This window comes from Xenopus laevis, chromosome 9_10L (genome assembly GCF_017654675.1).
Source record: "Xenopus laevis strain J_2021 chromosome 9_10L, Xenopus_laevis_v10.1, whole genome shotgun sequence".
NCBI lineage: Eukaryota > Metazoa > Chordata > Amphibia > Anura > Pipidae > Xenopus > Xenopus laevis.
In genome coordinates this window covers 124,979,523-124,998,525 of record NC_054387.1, presented here as the reverse complement: position 1 = coordinate 124,998,525, position 19,003 = coordinate 124,979,523, and the positions used below count along the sequence as shown (strand labels likewise).

General features: G+C 38.4%; 12 non-coding genes across 12 annotated transcripts; all 12 read right to left on the bottom strand.

Moving 5' to 3' along the window:
- Positions 1–722: 722 nt before the first annotated feature.
- Positions 723–808, bottom strand: trnar-ucu. Its single transcript is given in 2 exon segments — positions 723–758; positions 772–808. It is a non-coding gene; the product is annotated as a tRNA-Arg (tRNA).
- Positions 809–4,231: 3,423 nt separating this feature from the next.
- Positions 4,232–4,317, bottom strand: trnar-ucu. The gene is given in 2 exon segments: positions 4,232–4,267; positions 4,281–4,317. It is a non-coding gene; the product is annotated as a tRNA-Arg (tRNA).
- A 1,175-nt stretch (positions 4,318–5,492) lies between these two features.
- Positions 5,493–5,578, bottom strand: trnar-ucu. The gene is given in 2 exon segments: positions 5,493–5,528; positions 5,542–5,578. It is a non-coding gene; the product is annotated as a tRNA-Arg (tRNA).
- Positions 5,579–6,806: 1,228 nt separating this feature from the next.
- On the bottom strand, positions 6,807–6,892 carry trnar-ucu. The gene is given in 2 exon segments: positions 6,807–6,842; positions 6,856–6,892. It is a non-coding gene; the product is annotated as a tRNA-Arg (tRNA).
- Positions 6,893–7,722: 830 nt separating this feature from the next.
- trnar-ucu lies at positions 7,723–7,808 on the bottom strand. Its single transcript is given in 2 exon segments — positions 7,723–7,758; positions 7,772–7,808. It is a non-coding gene; the product is annotated as a tRNA-Arg (tRNA).
- An 842-nt stretch (positions 7,809–8,650) lies between these two features.
- trnar-ucu lies at positions 8,651–8,736 on the bottom strand. Its single transcript is given in 2 exon segments — positions 8,651–8,686; positions 8,700–8,736. It is a non-coding gene; the product is annotated as a tRNA-Arg (tRNA).
- Positions 8,737–12,159: 3,423 nt separating this feature from the next.
- On the bottom strand, positions 12,160–12,245 carry trnar-ucu. The gene is given in 2 exon segments: positions 12,160–12,195; positions 12,209–12,245. It is a non-coding gene; the product is annotated as a tRNA-Arg (tRNA).
- A 1,176-nt stretch (positions 12,246–13,421) lies between these two features.
- Positions 13,422–13,507, bottom strand: trnar-ucu. The gene is given in 2 exon segments: positions 13,422–13,457; positions 13,471–13,507. It is a non-coding gene; the product is annotated as a tRNA-Arg (tRNA).
- Positions 13,508–14,735: 1,228 nt separating this feature from the next.
- trnar-ucu lies at positions 14,736–14,821 on the bottom strand. Its single transcript is given in 2 exon segments — positions 14,736–14,771; positions 14,785–14,821. It is a non-coding gene; the product is annotated as a tRNA-Arg (tRNA).
- Positions 14,822–16,294: 1,473 nt separating this feature from the next.
- On the bottom strand, positions 16,295–16,380 carry trnar-ucu. Its single transcript is given in 2 exon segments — positions 16,295–16,330; positions 16,344–16,380. It is a non-coding gene; the product is annotated as a tRNA-Arg (tRNA).
- A 1,860-nt stretch (positions 16,381–18,240) lies between these two features.
- Positions 18,241–18,326, bottom strand: trnar-ucu. The gene is given in 2 exon segments: positions 18,241–18,276; positions 18,290–18,326. It is a non-coding gene; the product is annotated as a tRNA-Arg (tRNA).
- A 545-nt stretch (positions 18,327–18,871) lies between these two features.
- On the bottom strand, positions 18,872–18,957 carry trnar-ucu. Its single transcript is given in 2 exon segments — positions 18,872–18,907; positions 18,921–18,957. It is a non-coding gene; the product is annotated as a tRNA-Arg (tRNA).
- Positions 18,958–19,003: the final 46 nt, after the last annotated feature.

Sequence of the window (19,003 nt, the reverse complement as noted above, 5' to 3'; positions counted from 1 at the left end):
TAACATTCTCCATAGAATTAGCCAAAACTTTTGTCAATTAGCTTAAATTTCTTTCTCTGGCAAACATTACACAAGAATTTAGAAGACATGAATCCACTAGAAACTAAAGCAAAAATAAAAAGAATTCCCCATTGAATTATGTACCACTAGCTCCATTATCACTGGGACTGGCCAATTTGGGGCATGATGGAACGGTCCTGGAAAACCAATATCTTGTTTCAGGTGTAGCTCAGTACGAAGGTGCTCCTCAGGGCCCTCTTTTTTTCCCTAATTTGCCATGATTGATAACATTCTCCATAGAATTAGCCAAAACTTTTGTCAATTAGCTTAAATTTCTTTCTCTGGCAAACATTATACAAGAATTTAGAAGACATGAATCCACTAGAAACTAAAGCAAAAATAAAAATAATTCCCAATTGAATTATGTACCACTAGCTCCATTATCACTTGGACTGGCCAATTTGGGGTGAGATGGAACGGTCTTGGAAAAACAATATCTTGTTTCAAGTTCTCACATCATGAGACTGTCATTGTGTGGAAACATTGGGATGAAGCTTTTAAGTAGCAACACCACAGATAGAAGGGAACTTAACTGCAGTAGGACAAAACCCACATTTTTGAAGACTAACTTCATCAAGTTCACCGGATAGAGGAATTTCCTTTACTTTTTTGTTTCATTTTCATTTCATCCTTTAAATTAGTCAAATGATGTCACATAAGTATGACTCTGGTGGGATTCGAACCCACAACCTTTGAAAGTCTTCATACACCTAGAAGTCCAACGCGCTATCCATTGCGCCACAGAGCCCAGATACTACTCAACACTCAGGTGTAGCTGGCCAATTTGGGGCATGATGAAACGGTCCTGGAAAACCAATATCTTGTTTCAAGTTCTCACATCATGAGACTGTCATTGTGTGGGAACATTGGGATGAAGCTATTAAGTAGCAACATAACAGATAGAAGGGAACTTAACTCCAGTAGGACAAAACCCCCATCTTTGAAGACTAACAGCTTCATCAAGTTCACCTGATAGAGGCATTTCCTTTCCTTTTTTGTTTCATTTCATCCTTTAAATTAGTCAAATGATGTCACATAAGTACGACTCTGGTGGGACTCGAACCCACAACCTTTGAATGTCTTCATACACCTAGAAGTCCAATGCGCTATCCATTGCGCCACAGAGAACAGATACTCCTCAAAACTCAGGTGTAGCTCAGTACTCAGGTGCTCAGGTGCTCCTCAGGGCCCTCTTTTTTTCCCTAATTTGCCATGATTGATAACCATATCCATTTAAAAACATTTCTTAACATTCTCCATAGAATTAGCCAAAACTTTTGTCAATTAGCTTAAATTTCTTTCTCTGGCAAACATTACACAAGAATTTAGAAGACATGAATCCACTAGAAACTAAAGCAAAAATAAAAAGAATTCCCCATTGAATTATGTACCACTAGCTCCATTATCACTGGGACTGGCCAATTTGGGGCATGATGGAACGGTCCTGGAAAACCAATATCTTGTTTCAGGTGTAGCTCAGTACGAAGGTGCTCCTCAGGGCCCTCTTTTTTTCCCTAATTTGCCATGATTGATAACATTCTCCATAGAATTAGCCAAAACTTTTGTCAATTAGCTTAAATTTCTTTCTCTGGCAAACATTATACAAGAATTTAGAAGACATGAATCCACTAGAAACTAAAGCAAAAATAAAAATAATTCCCAATTGAATTATGTACCACTAGCTCCATTATCACTTGGACTGGCCAATTTGGGGTGAGATGGAACGGTCTTGGAAAACAATATCTTGTTTCAAGTTCTCACATCATGAGACTGTCATTGTGTGGAAACATTGGGATGAAGCTTTTAAGTAGCAACACCACAGATAGAAGGGAACTTAACTGCAGTAGGACAAAACCCACATTTTTGAAGACTAACTTCATCAAGTTCACCGGATAGAGGAATTTCCTTTACTTTTTTGTTTCATTTTCATTTCATCCTTTAAATTAGTCAAATGATGTCACATAAGTATAACTCTGGTGGGATTTGAACCCAAAACCATTGAATGTCTTCATACACCTAGAAGTCCAATGCGCTATCCATTGCGCCACTGAGCCCAGATACTCCTCAATACTCAGGTGTAGCTCAGTACTCAGGTGCTCCTCAGGGAACTCTTTTTTTTCCCTAATTTGCCATGATTGATAACCATATCCATTTAAAAACATTTCTTAACATTCTCCATAGAATTAGCCAAAACTTTTGTCAATTAGCTTAAATTTCTTTCTCTGGCAAACATTACACAAGAAATTAGAAGACATGAATCCACCAGGATCTGAAGCAAAAATAAAAAGAATTCCCCATATAATTATGTACCACTAACTCCATTATCACTTGGACTGGCCAATTTGGGGCATGATGAAACGGTCCTGGAAAACCAATATCTTGTTTCAAGTTCTCACATCATGAGACTGTCATTGTGTGGGAACATTGGGATGAAGCTATTAAGTAGCAACACCACAGATAAAAGGGAACTTAACTCCAGTAGGACAAAACCCCCATCTTTGAAGACTAACAGCTTCATCAAGTACACCTGATAGAGGAATTTCCTTTCCTTTTTTGTTTCATTTTCATTTCATCCTTTAAATTAGTCAAATGATGTCACATAAGTACGACTCTGGTGGGACTCGAACCCACAACCTTTGAATGTCTTCATACACCTAGAAGTCCAATGCGCTATCCATTGCGCCACAGAGAACAGATACTCCTCAAAACTCAGGTGTAGCTCAGTACTCAGGTGCTCAGGTGCTCCTCAGGGCCCTCTTTTTTTCCCTAATTTGCCATGATTGATAACCATATCCATTTAAAAACATTTCTTAACATTCTCCATAGAATTAGCCAAAACTTTTGTCAATTAGCTTAAATTTCTTTCTCTGGCAAACATTACACAAGAATTTAGAAGACATGAATCCACTAGAAACTAAAGCAAAAATAAAAAGAATTCCCCATTGAATTATGTACCACTAGCTCCATTATCACTGGGACTGGCCAATTTGGGGCATGATGGAACGGTCCTGGAAAACCAATATCTTGTTTCAGGTGTAGCTCAGTACGAAGGTGCTCCTCAGGGCCCTCTTTTTTTCCCTAATTTGCCATGATTGATAACATTCTCCATAGAATTAGCCAAAACTTTTGTCAATTAGCTTAAATTTCTTTCTCTGGCAAACATTATACAAGAATTTAGAAGACATGAATCCACTAGAAACGAAAGCAAAAATAAAAATAATTCCCAATTGAATTATGTACCACTAGCTCCATTATCACTTGGACTGGCCAATTTGGGGTGAGATGGAACGGTCTTGGAAAAACAATATCTTGTTTCAAGTTCTCACATCATGAGACTGTCATTGTGTGGAAACATTGGGATGAAGCTTTTAAGTAGCAACACCACAGATAGAAGGGAACTTAACTGCAGTAGGACAAAACCCACATTTTTGAAGACTAACTTCATCAAGTTCACCGGATAGAGGAATTTCCTTTACTTTTTTGTTTCATTTTCATTTCATCCTTTAAATTAGTCAAATGATGTCACATAAGTATAACTCTGGTGGGATTTGAACCCAAAACCATTGAATGTCTTCATACACCTAGAAGTCCAATGCGCTATCCATTGCGCCACTGAGCCCAGATACTCCTCAATACTCAGGTGTAGCTCAGTACTCAGGTGCTCCTCAGGGAACTCTTTTTTTTCCCTAATTTGCCATGATTGATAACCATATCCATTTAAAAACATTTCTTAACATTCTCCATAGAATTAGCCAAAACTTTTGTCAATTAGCTTAAATTTCTTTCTCTGGCAAACATTACACAAGAAATTAGAAGACATGAATCCACCAGGATCTGAAGCAAAAATAAAAAGAATTCCCCATATAATTATGTACCACTAACTCCATTATCACTTGGACTGGCCAATTTGGGGCATGATGAAACGGTCCTGGAAAACCAATATCTTGTTTCAAGTTCTCACATCATGAGACTGTCATTGTGTGGGAACATTGGGATGAAGCTATTAAGTAGCAACACCACAGATAAAAGGGAACTTAACTCCAGTAGGACAAAACCCCCATCTTTGAAGACTAACAGCTTCATCAAGTACACCTGATAGAGGAATTTCCTTTCCTTTTTTGTTTCATTTTCATTTCATCCTTTAAATTAGTCAAATGATGTCACATAAGTACGACTCTGGTGGGACTCGAACCCACAACCTTTGAATGTCTTCATACACCTAGAAGTCCAATGCGCTATCCATTGCGCCACAGAGCCCTGATATTCCTCAATGCTCAGGAGTACCTCTGTACTCAGGTGCTCCTCAGGGTCCTCTTTTTTTCCCTAATTTGCCATGATTGATAACCATATCCATTTAAAAACATTTCTTAACATTCTCCATAGAATTAGCCAAAACTTTTGTCAATTAGCTTAAATTTCTTTCTCTGGCAAACATTACACAAGAAATTAGAAGACATGAATCCACTAGGATCTGAAGCAAAAATAAAAAGAATTCCCCATTGAATTATGTACCACTAACTCCATTATAACTTGGACTGGCCAATTTGGGGCATGATGAAACGGTCCTGGAAAACCAATATCTTGTTTCAAGTTCTCACATCATGAGACTGTCATTGTGTGAGAACATTGGGATGAAGCTATTAAGTAGCAACACCACAGATAGAAGGGAACTTAACTCCAGTAGGACAAAACCCCCATCTTTGAAGACTAACAGCTTCATCAAGTTCACCTGATAGAGGCATTTCCTTTCCTTTTTTGTTTCATTTCATCCTTTAAATTAGTCAAATGATGTCATATAAGTACGACTCTGGTGGGACTCGAACCCACAACCTTTGAATGTCTTCATATACCGAGAAGTCCAATGCGCTATCCATTGCGCCACAGAGCCCTGATATTCCTCAATGCTCAGGAGTACCTCAGTACTCAGGTGCTCCTCAGGGTCCTCTTTTTTCCCTAATTTGCCATGATTGATAACCATATCCATTTAAAAACATTTCTTAACATTCTCCATAGAATTAGCCAAAACTTTTGTCAATTAGCTTAAATTTCTTTCTCTGGCAAACATTACACAAGAAATTAGAAGACATGAATCCACTAGGATCTGAAGCAAAAATAAAAAGAATTCCCCATTGAATTATGTACCACTAACTCCATTATAACTTGGACTGGCCAATTTGGGGCATGATGAAACGGTCCTGGAAAACCAATATCTTGTTTCAAGTTCTCACATCATGAGACTGTCATTGTGTGAGAACATTGGGATGAAGCTATTAAGTAGCAACACCACAGATAGAAGGGAACTTAACTCCAGTAGGACAAAACCCCCATCTTTGAAGACTAACAGCTTCATCAAGTTCACCTGATAGAGGCATTTCCTTTCCTTTTTTGTTTCATTTCATCCTTTAAATTAGTCAAATGATGTCACATAAGTACGACTCTGGTGGGACTCGAACCCACAACCTTTGAATGTCTTCATACACCTAGAAGTCCAATGCGCTATCCATTGCGCCACAGAGCCCTGATATTGCTCAATACTCAGGTGTAGCTCAGTACTCAGGTGCTCAGGTGCTCCTCAGGGCCCTCTTTTTTTCCCCTAATTTGCCATGATTGATAACCATATCCATTTAAAAACATTTCTTAACATTCTCCATAGAATTAGCCAAAACTTTTGTCAATTAGCTTAAATTTCTTTCTCTGGCAAACATTACACAAGAATTTAGAAGACATGAATCCACTAGAAACTAAAGCAAAAATAAAAAGAATTCCCCATTGAATTATGTACCACTAGCTCCATTATCACTGGGACTGGCCAATTTGGGGCATGATGGAACGGTCCTGGAAAACCAATATCTTGTTTCAGGTGTAGCTCAGTACGAAGGTGCTCCTCAGGGCCCTCTTTTTTTCCCTAATTTGCCATGATTGATAACATTCTCCATAGAATTAGCCAAAACTTTTGTCAATTAGCTTAAATTTCTTTCTCTGGCAAACATTATACAAGAATTTAGAAGACATGAATCCACTAGAAACTAAAGCAAAAATAAAAATAATTCCCAATTGAATTATGTACCACTAGCTCCATTATCACTTGGACTGGCCAATTTGGGGTGAGATGGAACGGTCTTGGAAAAACAATATCTTGTTTCAAGTTCTCACATCATGAGACTGTCATTGTGTGGAAACATTGGGATGAAGCTTTTAAGTAGCAACACCACAGATAGAAGGGAACTTAACTGCAGTAGGACAAAACCCACATTTTTGAAGACTAACTTCATCAAGTTCACCGGATAGAGGAATTTCCTTTACTTTTTTGTTTCATTTTCATTTCATCCTTTAAATTAGTCAAATGATGTCACATAAGTATGACTCTGGTGGGATTCGAACCCACAACCTTTGAAAGTCTTCATACACCTAGAAGTCCAACACGCTATCCATTGCGCCACAGAGCCCAGATACTACTCCATACTCAGGTGTAGCTGGCCAATTTGGGGCATGATGAAACGGTCCTGGAAAACCAATATCTTGTTTCAAGTTCTCACATCATGAGACTGTCATTGTGTGGGAACATTGGGATGAAGCTATTAAGTAGCAACACCACAGATAGAAGGGAACTTTACTCCAGTAGGACAAAACCCCCATCTTTGAAGACTAACAGCTTCATCAAGTTCACCTGATAGAGGAATTTCCTTTCCTTTTTTGTTTCATTTTCATTTCATCCTTTAAATTAGTCAAATGATGTCACATAAGTACGACTCTGGTGGGACTCGAACCCACAACCTTTGAATGTCTTCATACACCTAGAAGTCCAATGCGCTATCCATTGCGCCACAGAGCCCTGATATTCCTCAATGCTCAGGAGTACCTCAGTACTCAGGTGCTCCTCAGGGTCCTCTTTTTTTCCCTAATTTGCCATGATTGATAACCATATCCATTTAAAAACATTTCTTAACATTCTCCATAGAATTAGCCAAAACTTTTGTCAATTAGCTTAAATTTCTTTCTCTGGCAAACATTACACAAGAATTTAGAAGACATGAATCCACTAGAAACTAAAGCAAAAATAAAAAGAATTCCCCATTGAATTATGTACCACTAGCTCCATTATCACTGGGACTGGCCAATTTGGGGCATGATGGAACGGTCCTGGAAAACCAATATCTTGTTTCAGGTGTAGCTCAGTACGAAGGTGCTCCTCAGGGCCCTCTTTTTTTCCCTAATTTGCCATGATTGATAACATTCTCCATAGAATTAGCCAAAACTTTTGTCAATTAGCTTAAATTTCTTTCTCTGGCAAACATTATACAAGAATTTAGAAGACATGAATCCACTAGAAACTAAAGCAAAAATAAAAATAATTCCCCATTGAATTATGTACCACTAACTCCATTATAACTTGGACTGGCCAATTTGGGGCATGATGAAACGGTCCTGGAAAACCAATATCTTGTTTCAAGTTCTCACATCATGAGACTGTCATTGTGTGAGAACATTGGGATGAAGCTATTAAGTAGCAACACCACAGATAGAAGGGAACTTAACTCCAGTAGGACAAAACCCCCATCTTTGAAGACTAACAGCTTCATCAAGTTCACCTGATAGAGGCATTTCCTTTCCTTTTTTGTTTCATTTCATCCTTTAAATTAGTCAAATGATGTCACATAAGTACGACTCTGGTGGGACTCGAACCCACAACCTTTGAATGTCTTCATACACCTAGAAGTCCAATGCGCTATCCATTGCGCCACAGAGCCCTGATATTGCTCAATACTCAGGTGTAGCTCAGTACTCAGGTGCTCAGGTGCTCCTCAGGGCCCTCTTTTTTTCCCCTAATTTGCCATGATTGATAACCATATCCATTTAAAAACATTTCTTAACATTCTCCATAGAATTAGCCAAAACTTTTGTCAATTAGCTTAAATTTCTTTCTCTGGCAAACATTACACAAGAATTTAGAAGACATGAATCCACTAGAAACTAAAGCAAAAATAAAAAGAATTCCCCATTGAATTATGTACCACTAGCTCCATTATCACTGGGACTGGCCAATTTGGGGCATGATGGAACGGTCCTGGAAAACCAATATCTTGTTTCAGGTGTAGCTCAGTACGAAGGTGCTCCTCAGGGCCCTCTTTTTTTCCCTAATTTGCCATGATTGATAACATTCTCCATAGAATTAGCCAAAACTTTTGTCAATTAGCTTAAATTTCTTTCTCTGGCAAACATTATACAAGAATTTAGAAGACATGAATCCACTAGAAACTAAAGCAAAAATAAAAATAATTCCCAATTGAATTATGTACCACTAGCTCCATTATCACTTGGACTGGCCAATTTGGGGTGAGATGGAACGGTCTTGGAAAAACAATATCTTGTTTCAAGTTCTCACATCATGAGACTGTCATTGTGTGGAAACATTGGGATGAAGCTTTTAAGTAGCAACACCACAGATAGAAGGGAACTTAACTGCAGTAGGACAAAACCCACATTTTTGAAGACTAACTTCATCAAGTTCACCGGATAGAGGAATTTCCTTTACTTTTTTGTTTCATTTTCATTTCATCCTTTAAATTAGTCAAATGATGTCACATAAGTATGACTCTGGTGGGATTCGAACCCACAACCTTTGAAAGTCTTCATACACCTAGAAGTCCAACGCGCTATCCATTGCGCCACAGAGCCCAGATACTACTCAACACTCAGGTGTAGCTGGCCAATTTGGGGCATGATGAAACGGTCCTGGAAAACCAATATCTTGTTTCAAGTTCTCACATCATGAGACTGTCATTGTGTGGGAACATTGGGATGAAGCTATTAAGTAGCAACATAACAGATAGAAGGGAACTTAACTCCAGTAGGACAAAACCCCCATCTTTGAAGACTAACAGCTTCATCAAGTTCACCTGATAGAGGCATTTCCTTTCCTTTTTTGTTTCATTTCATCCTTTAAATTAGTCAAATGATGTCACATAAGTACGACTCTGGTGGGACTCGAACCCACAACCTTTGAATGTCTTCATACACCTAGAAGTCCAATGCGCTATCCATTGCGCCACAGAGAACAGATACTCCTCAAAACTCAGGTGTAGCTCAGTACTCAGGTGCTCAGGTGCTCCTCAGGGCCCTCTTTTTTCCCTAATTTGCCATGATTGATAACCATATCCATTTAAAAACATTTCTTAACATTCTCCATAGAATTAGCCAAAACTTTTGTCAATTAGCTTAAATTTCTTTCTCTGGCAAACATTACACAAGAATTTAGAAGACATGAATCCACTAGAAACTAAAGCAAAAATAAAAAGAATTCCCCATTGAATTATGTACCACTAGCTCCATTATCACTGGGACTGGCCAATTTGGGGCATGATGGAACGGTCCTGGAAAACCAATATCTTGTTTCAGGTGTAGCTCAGTACGAAGGTGCTCCTCAGGGCCCTCTTTTTTTCCCTAATTTGCCATGATTGATAACATTCTCCATAGAATTAGCCAAAACTTTTGTCAATTAGCTTAAATTTCTTTCTCTGGCAAACATTATACAAGAATTTAGAAGACATGAATCCACTAGAAACTAAAGCAAAAATAAAAATAATTCCCAATTGAATTATGTACCACTAGCTCCATTATCACTTGGACTGGCCAATTTGGGGTGAGATGGAACGGTCTTGGAAAAACAATATCTTCTTTCAAGTTCTCACATCATGAGACTGTCATTGTGTGGAAACATTGGGATGAAGCTTTTAAGTAGCAACACCACAGATAGAAGGGAACTTAACTGCAGTAGGACAAAACCCACATTTTTGAAGACTAACTTCATCAAGTTCACCGGATAGAGGAATTTCCTTTACTTTTTTGTTTCATTTTCATTTCATCCTTTAAATTAGTCAAATGATGTCACATAAGTATAACTCTGGTGGGATTTGAACCCAAAACCATTGAATGTCTTCATACACCTAGAAGTCCAATGCGCTATCCATTGCGCCACTGAGCCCAGATACTCCTCATTACTCAGGTGTAGCTCAGTACTCAGGTGCTCCTCAGGGAACTCTTTTTTTTCCCTAATTTGCCATGATTGATAACCATATCCATTTAAAAACATTTCTTAACATTCTCCATAGAATTAGCCAAAACTTTTGTCAATTAGCTTAAATTTCTTTCTCTGGCAAACATTACACAAGAAATTAGAAGACATGAATCCACCAGGATCTGAAGCAAAAATAAAAAGAATTCCCCATATAATTATGTACCACTAACTCCATTATCACTTGGACTGGCCAATTTGGGGCATGATGAAACGGTCCTGGAAAACCAATATCTTGTTTCAAGTTCTCACATCATGAGACTGTCATTGTGTGGGAACATTGGGATGAAGCTATTAAGTAGCAACACCACAGATAAAAGGGAACTTAACTCCAGTAGGACAAAACCCCCATCTTTGAAGACTAACAGCTTCATCAAGTACACCTGATAGAGGAATTTCCTTTCCTTTTTTGTTTCATTTTCATTTCATCCTTTAAATTAGTCAAATGATGTCACATAAGTACGACTCTGGTGGGACTCGAACCCACAACCTTTGAATGTCTTCATACACCTAGAAGTCCAATGCGCTATCCATTGCGCCACAGAGAACAGATACTCCTCAAAACTCAGGTGTAGCTCAGTACTCAGGTGCTCAGGTGCTCCTCAGGGCCCTCTTTTTTTCCCTAATTTGCCATGATTGATAACCATATCCATTTAAAAACATTTCTTAACATTCTCCATAGAATTAGCCAAAACTTTTGTCAATTAGCTTAAATTTCTTTCTCTGGCAAACATTACACAAGAATTTAGAAGACATGAATCCACTAGAAACTAAAGCAAAAATAAAAAGAATTCCCCATTGAATTATGTACCACTAGCTCCATTATCACTGGGACTGGCCAATTTGGGGCATGATGGAACGGTCCTGGAAAACCAATATCTTGTTTCAGGTGTAGCTCAGTACGAAGGTGCTCCTCAGGGCCCTCTTTTTTTCCCTAATTTGCCATGATTGATAACATTCTCCATAGAATTAGCCAAAACTTTTGTCAATTAGCTTAAATTTCTTTCTCTGGCAAACATTATACAAGAATTTAGAAGACATGAATCCACTAGAAACGAAAGCAAAAATAAAAATAATTCCCAATTGAATTATGTACCACTAGCTCCATTATCACTTGGACTGGCCAATTTGGGGTGAGATGGAACGGTCTTGGAAAAACAATATCTTGTTTCAAGTTCTCACATCATGAGACTGTCATTGTGTGGAAACATTGGGATGAAGCTTTTAAGTAGCAACACCACAGATAGAAGGGAACTTAACTGCAGTAGGACAAAACCCACATTTTTGAAGACTAACTTCATCAAGTTCACCGGATAGAGGAATTTCCTTTACTTTTTTGTTTCATTTTCATTTCATCCTTTAAATTAGTCAAATGATGTCACATAAGTATAACTCTGGTGGGATTTGAACCCAAAACCATTGAATGTCTTCATACACCTAGAAGTCCAATGCGCTATCCATTGCGCCACTGAGCCCAGATACTCCTCAATACTCAGGTGTAGCTCAGTACTCAGGTGCTCCTCAGGGAACTCTTTTTTTTCCCTAATTTGCCATGATTGATAACCATATCCATTTAAAAACATTTCTTAACATTCTCCATAGAATTAGCCAAAACTTTTGTCAATTAGCTTAAATTTCTTTCTCTGGCAAACATTACACAAGAAATTAGAAGACATGAATCCACCAGGATCTGAAGCAAAAATAAAAAGAATTCCCCATATAATTATGTACCACTAACTCCATTATCACTTGGACTGGCCAATTTGGGGCATGATGAAACGGTCCTGGAAAACCAATATCTTGTTTCAAGTTCTCACATCATGAGACTGTCATTGTGTGGGAACATTGGGATGAAGCTATTAAGTAGCAACACCACAGATAAAAGGGAACTTAACTCCAGTAGGACAAAACCCCCATCTTTGAAGACTAACAGCTTCATCAAGTACACCTGATAGAGGAATTTCCTTTCCTTTTTTGTTTCATTTTCATTTCATCCTTTAAATTAGTCAAATGATGTCACATAAGTACGACTCTGGTGGGACTCGAACCCACAACCTTTGAATGTCTTCATACACCTAGAAGTCCAATGCGCTATCCATTGCGCCACAGAGCCCTGATATTCCTCAATGCTCAGGAGTACCTCTGTACTCAGGTGCTCCTCAGGGTCCTCTTTTTTTCCCTAATTTGCCATGATTGATAACCATATCCATTTAAAAACATTTCTTAACATTCTCCATAGAATTAGCCAAAACTTTTGTCAATTAGCTTAAATTTCTTTCTCTGGCAAACATTACACAAGAAATTAGAAGACATGAATCCACTAGGATCTGAAGCAAAAATAAAAAGAATTCCCCATTGAATTATGTACCACTAACTCCATTATAACTTGGACTGGCCAATTTGGGGCATGATGAAACGGTCCTGGAAAACCAATATCTTGTTTCAAGTTCTCACATCATGAGACTGTCATTGTGTGAGAACATTGGGATGAAGCTATTAAGTAGCAACACCACAGATAGAAGGGAACTTAACTCCAGTAGGACAAAACCCCCATCTTTGAAGACTAACAGCTTCATCAAGTTCACCTGATAGAGGCATTTCCTTTCCTTTTTTGTTTCATTTCATCCTTTAAATTAGTCAAATGATGTCATATAAGTACGACTCTGGTGGGACTCGAACCCACAACCTTTGAATGTCTTCATATACCGAGAAGTCCAATGCGCTATCCATTGCGCCACAGAGCCCTGATATTCCTCAATGCTCAGGAGTACCTCAGTACTCAGGTGCTCCTCAGGGTCCTCTTTTTTTCCCTAATTTGCCATGATTGATAACCATATCCATTTAAAAACATTTCTTAACATTCTCCATAGAATTAGCCAAAACTTTTGTCAATTAGCTTAAATTTCTTTCTCTGGCAAACATTACACAAGAAATTAGAAGACATGAATCCACTAGGATCTGAAGCAAAAATAAAAAGAATTCCCCATTGAATTATGTACCACTAACTCCATTATAACTTGGACTGGCCAATTTGGGGCATGATGAAACGGTCCTGGAAAACCAATATCTTGTTTCAAGTTCTCACATCATGAGACTGTCATTGTGTGAGAACATTGGGATGAAGCTATTAAGTAGCAACACCACAGATAGAAGGGAACTTAACTCCAGTAGGACAAAACCCCCATCTTTGAAGACTAACAGCTTCATCAAGTTCACCTGATAGAGGCATTTCCTTTCCTTTTTTGTTTCATTTCATCCTTTAAATTAGTCAAATGATGTCACATAAGTACGACTCTGGTGGGACTCGAACCCACAACCTTTGAATGTCTTCATACACCTAGAAGTCCAATGCGCTATCCATTGCGCCACAGAGCCCTGATATTGCTCAATACTCAGGTGTAGCTCAGTACTCAGGTGCTCAGGTGCTCCTCAGGGCCCTCTTTTTTTCCCCTAATTTGCCATGATTGATAACCATATCCATTTAAAAACATTTCTTAACATTCTCCATAGAATTAGCCAAAACTTTTGTCAATTAGCTTAAATTTCTTTCTCTGGCAAACATTACACAAGAATTTAGAAGACATGAATCCACTAGAAACTAAAGCAAAAATAAAAAGAATTCCCCATTGAATTATGTACCACTAGCTCCATTATCACTGGGACTGGCCAATTTGGGGCATGATGGAACGGTCCTGGAAAACCAATATCTTGTTTCAGGTGTAGCTCAGTACGAAGGTGCTCCTCAGGGCCCTCTTTTTTTCCCTAATTTGCCATGATTGATAACATTCTCCATAGAATTAGCCAAAACTTTTGTCAATTAGCTTAAATTTCTTTCTCTGGCAAACATTATACAAGAATTTAGAAGACATGAATCCACTAGAAACTAAAGCAAAAATAAAAATAATTCCCAATTGAATTATGTACCACTAGCTCCATTATCACTTGGACTGGCCAATTTGGGGTGAGATGGAACGGTCTTGGAAAAACAATATCTTGTTTCAAGTTCTCACATCATGAGACTGTCATTGTGTGGAAACATTGGGATGAAGCTTTTAAGTAGCAACACCACAGATAGAAGGGAACTTAACTGCAGTAGGACAAAACCCACATTTTTGAAGACTAACTTCATCAAGTTCACCGGATAGAGGAATTTCCTTTACTTTTTTGTTTCATTTTCATTTCATCCTTTAAATTAGTCAAATGATGTCACATAAGTATGACTCTGGTGGGATTCGAACCCACAACCTTTGAAAGTCTTCATACACCTAGAAGTCCAACACGCTATCCATTGCGCCACAGAGCCCAGATACTACTCCATACTCAGGTGTAGCTGGCCAATTTGGGGCATGATGAAACGGTCCTGGAAAACCAATATCTTGTTTCAAGTTCTCACATCATGAGACTGTCATTGTGTGGGAACATTGGGATGAAGCTATTAAGTAGCAACACCACAGATAGAAGGGAACTTTACTCCAGTAGGACAAAACCCCCATCTTTGAAGACTAACAGCTTCATCAAGTTCACCTGATAGAGGAATTTCCTTTCCTTTTTTGTTTCATTTTCATTTCATCCTTTAAATTAGTCAAATGATGTCACATAAGTACGACTCTGGTGGGACTCGAACCCACAACCTTTGAATGTCTTCATACACCTAGAAGTCCAATGCGCTATCCATTGCGCCACAGAGCCCTGATATTCCTCAAGGCTCAGGAGTAGCTCAGTACTCAGGTGCTCCTCAGGGTCCTCTTTTTTTCCCTAATTTGCCATGATTGATAACCATATCCATTTAAAAACATTTCTTAACATTCTCCATAGAATTAGCCAAAACTTTTGTCAATTAGCTTAAATTTCTTTCTCTGGCAAACATTACACAAGAAATTAGAAGACATGAATCCACTAGGATCTGAAGCAAAAATAAAAAGAATTCCCCATTGAATTATGTACCACTAACTCCATTATAACTTGGACTGGCCAATTTGGGGCATGATGAAACGGTCCTGGAAAACCAATATCTTGTTTCAAGTTCTCACATCATGAGACTGTCATTGTGTGAGAACATTGGGATGAAGCTATTAAGTAGCAACACCACAGATAGAAGGGAACTTTACTCCAGTAGGACAAAACCCCCATCTTTGAAGACTAACAGCTTCATCAAGTTCACTTGATAGAGGCATTTCCTTTCCTTTTTTGTTTCATTTCATCCTTTAAATTAGTCAAATGATGTCACATAAGTACGACTCTGGTCGGACTCGAACCCACAACCTTTGAATATCTTCATACACCTAGAAGTCCAATGCGCTATCCATTGCGCCACAGAGCCCAGATACTCCTCAATACTCAGGTGTAGCTCAGTAGTCAGGTGCTCAGGTGCTCCTCAGGGCCCTCTTTTTTTCCCCTAATTTGCCATGATTGATAACCATATCCATTTAAAAACATTTCTTAACATTCTCCATAGAATTAGCCAAAACTTTTGTCAATTAGCTTAAATTTCTTTCTCTGGCAAACATTACACAAGAATTTAGAAGGCATGAATCCACTAGAAACTAAAGCAAAAATAAAAAGATTTCCCCATTGAATTATGTACCACTAACTCCATTATCACTGGGACTGGCCAATTTGGGGCATGATGGAACGGTCCTGGAAAACCAATATCTTGTTTTAGGCGTAGCTCAGTACGAAGGTGCTCCTCAGGGCCCTCTTTTTTTCCCTAATTTGCCATGATTGATAACATTCTCCATAGAATTAGCCAAAACTTTTGTCAATTAGCTTAAATTTCTTTCTCTGGCAAACATTATACAAGAATTTAGAAGACATGAATCCACTAGAAACGAAAGCAAAAATAAAAATAATTCCCAATTGAATTATGTACCACTAGCTCCATTATCACTTGGACTGGCCAATTTGGGGTGAGATGGAACGGTCTTGGAAAAACAATATCTTGTTTCAAGTTCTCACATCATGAGACTGTCATTGTGTGGAAACATTGGGATGAAGCTTTTAAGTAGCAACACCACAGATAGAAGGGAACTTAACTGCAGTAGGACAAAACCCACATTTTTGAAGACTAACTTCATCAAGTTCACCGGATAGAGGAATTTCCTTTACTTTTTTGTTTCATTTTCATTTCATCCTTTAAATTAGTCAAATGATGTCACATAAGTATGACTCTGGTGGGATTCGAACCCACAACCTTTGAAAGTCTTCATACACCTAGAAGTCCAACGCGCTATCCATTGCGCCACAGAGCCCAGATACTACTCAACACTCAGGTGTAGCTGGCCAATTTGGGGCATGATGAAACGGTCCTGGAAAACCAATATCTTATTTCAAGTTCTCACATCATGAGACTGTCATTGTGTGGGAACATTGGGATGAAGCTATTAAGTAGCAACACCACAGATAGAAGGGAACTTAACTCCAGTAGGACAAAACCCCCATCTTTGAAGACTAACAGCTTCATCAAGTTCACCTGATAGAGGCATTTCCTTTCCTTTTTTGTTTCATTTCATCCTTTAAATTAGTCAAATGATGTCACATAAGTACGACTCTGGTGGGACTCGAACCCACAACCTTTGAATGTCTTCATACACCTAGAAGTCCAATGCGCTATCCATTGCGCCACAGAGAACAGATACTCCTCAAAACTCAGGTGTAGCTCAGTACTCAGGTGCTCAGGTGCTCCTCAGGGCCCTCTTTTTTTCCCTAATTTGCCATGATTGATAACCATATCCATTTAAAAACATTTCTTAACATTCTCCATAGAATTAGCCAAAACTTTTGTCAATTAGCTTAAATTTCTTTCTCTGGCAAACATTACACAAGAATTTAGAAGACATGAATCCACTAGAAACTAAAGCAAAAATAAAAAGAATTCCCCATTGAATTATGTACCACTAGCTCCATTATCACTGGGACTGGCCAATTTGGGGCATGATGGAACGGTCCTGGAAAACCAATATCTTGTTTCAGGTGTAGCTCAGTACGAAGGTGCTCCTCAGGGCCCTCTTTTTTTCCCTAATTTGCCATGATTGATAACATTCTCCATAGAATTAGCCAAAACTTTTGTCAATTAGCTTAAATTTCTTTCTCTGGCAAACATTATACAAGAATTTAGAAGACATGAATCCACTAGAAACTAAAGCAAAAATAAAAATAATTCCCAATTGAATTATGTACCACTAGCTCCATTATCACTTGGACTGGCCAATTTGGGGTGAGATGGAACGGTCTTGGAAAAACAATATCTTCTTTCAAGTTCTCACATCATGAGACTGTCATTGTGTGGAAACATTGGGATGAAGCTTTTAAGTAGCAACACCACAGATAGAAGGGAACTTAACTGCAGTAGGACAAAACCCACATTTTTGAAGACTAACATCATCAAGTTCACCGGATAGAGGAATTTCCTTTACTTTTTTGTTTCATTTTCATTTCATCCTTTAAATTAGTCAAATGATGTCACATAAGTATAACTCTGGTGGGATTTGAACCCAAAACCTTTGAATGTCTTCATACACCTAGAAGTCCAATGCGCTATCCATTGCGCCACTGAGCCCAGATACTCCTCAATACTCAGGTGTAGCTCAGTACTCAGGTGCTCCTCAGGGAACTCTGTTTTTTTCCCTAATTTGCCATGATTGATAACCATATCCATTTAAAAACATTTCTTAACATTCTCCATAGAATTAGCCAAAACTTTTGTCAATTAGCTTAAATTTCTTTCTCTGGCAAACATTACACAAGAAATTAGAAGACATGAATCCACTAGGATCTGAAGCAAAAATAAAAAGAATTCCCCATATAATTATGTACCACTAACTCCATTATCACTTGGACTGGCCAATTTGGGGCATGATGAAACGGTCCTGGAAAACCAATATCTTGTTTCAAGTTCTCACATCATGAGACTGTCATTGTGTGGGAACATTGGGATGAAGCTATTAAGTAGCAACACCACAGATAAAAGGGAACTTAACTCCAGTAGGACAAAACCCCCATCTTTGAAGACTAACAGCTTCATCAAGTACACCTGATAGAGGAATTTCCTTTCCTTTTTTGTTTCATTTTCATTTCATCCTTTAAATTAGTCAAATGATGTCACATAAGTACGACTCTGGTGGGACTCGAACCCACAACCTTTGAATGTCTTCATACACCTAGAAGTCCAATGCGCTATCCATTGCGCCACAGAGCCCTGATATACCTCAATGCTCAGGAGTACCTCTGTACTCAGGTGCTCCTCAGGGTCCTCTTTTTTTCCCTAATTTGCCATGATTGATAACCATATCCATTTAAAAACATTTCTTAACATTCTCCATAGAATTAGCCAAAACTTTTGTCAATTAGCTTAAATTTCTTTCTCTGGCAAACATTACACAAGAAATTAGAAGACATGAATCCACTAGGATCTGAAGCAAAAATAAAAAGAATTCCCCATTGAATTATGTACCACTAACTCCATTATAACTTGGACTGGCCAATTTGGGGCATGATGAAACGGTCCTGGAAAACCAATATCTTGTTTCAAGTTCTCACATCATGAGACTGTCATTGTGTGAGAACATTGGGATGAAGCTATTAAGTAGCAACACCACAGATAGAAGGGAACTTAACTCCAGTAGGACAAAACCCCCATCTTTGAAGACTAACAGCTTCATCAAGTTCACCTGATAGAGGCATTTCCTTTCATTTTTTGTTTCATTTCATCCTTTAAATTAGTCAAATGATGTCACATAAGTACGACTCTGGTGGGACTCGAACCCACAACCTTTGAATGTCTTCATACACCTAGAAGTCCAATGCGCTATCCATTGCGCCACAGAGCCCTGATATTGCTCAATACTCAGGTGTAGCTCAGTACTCAGGTGCTCA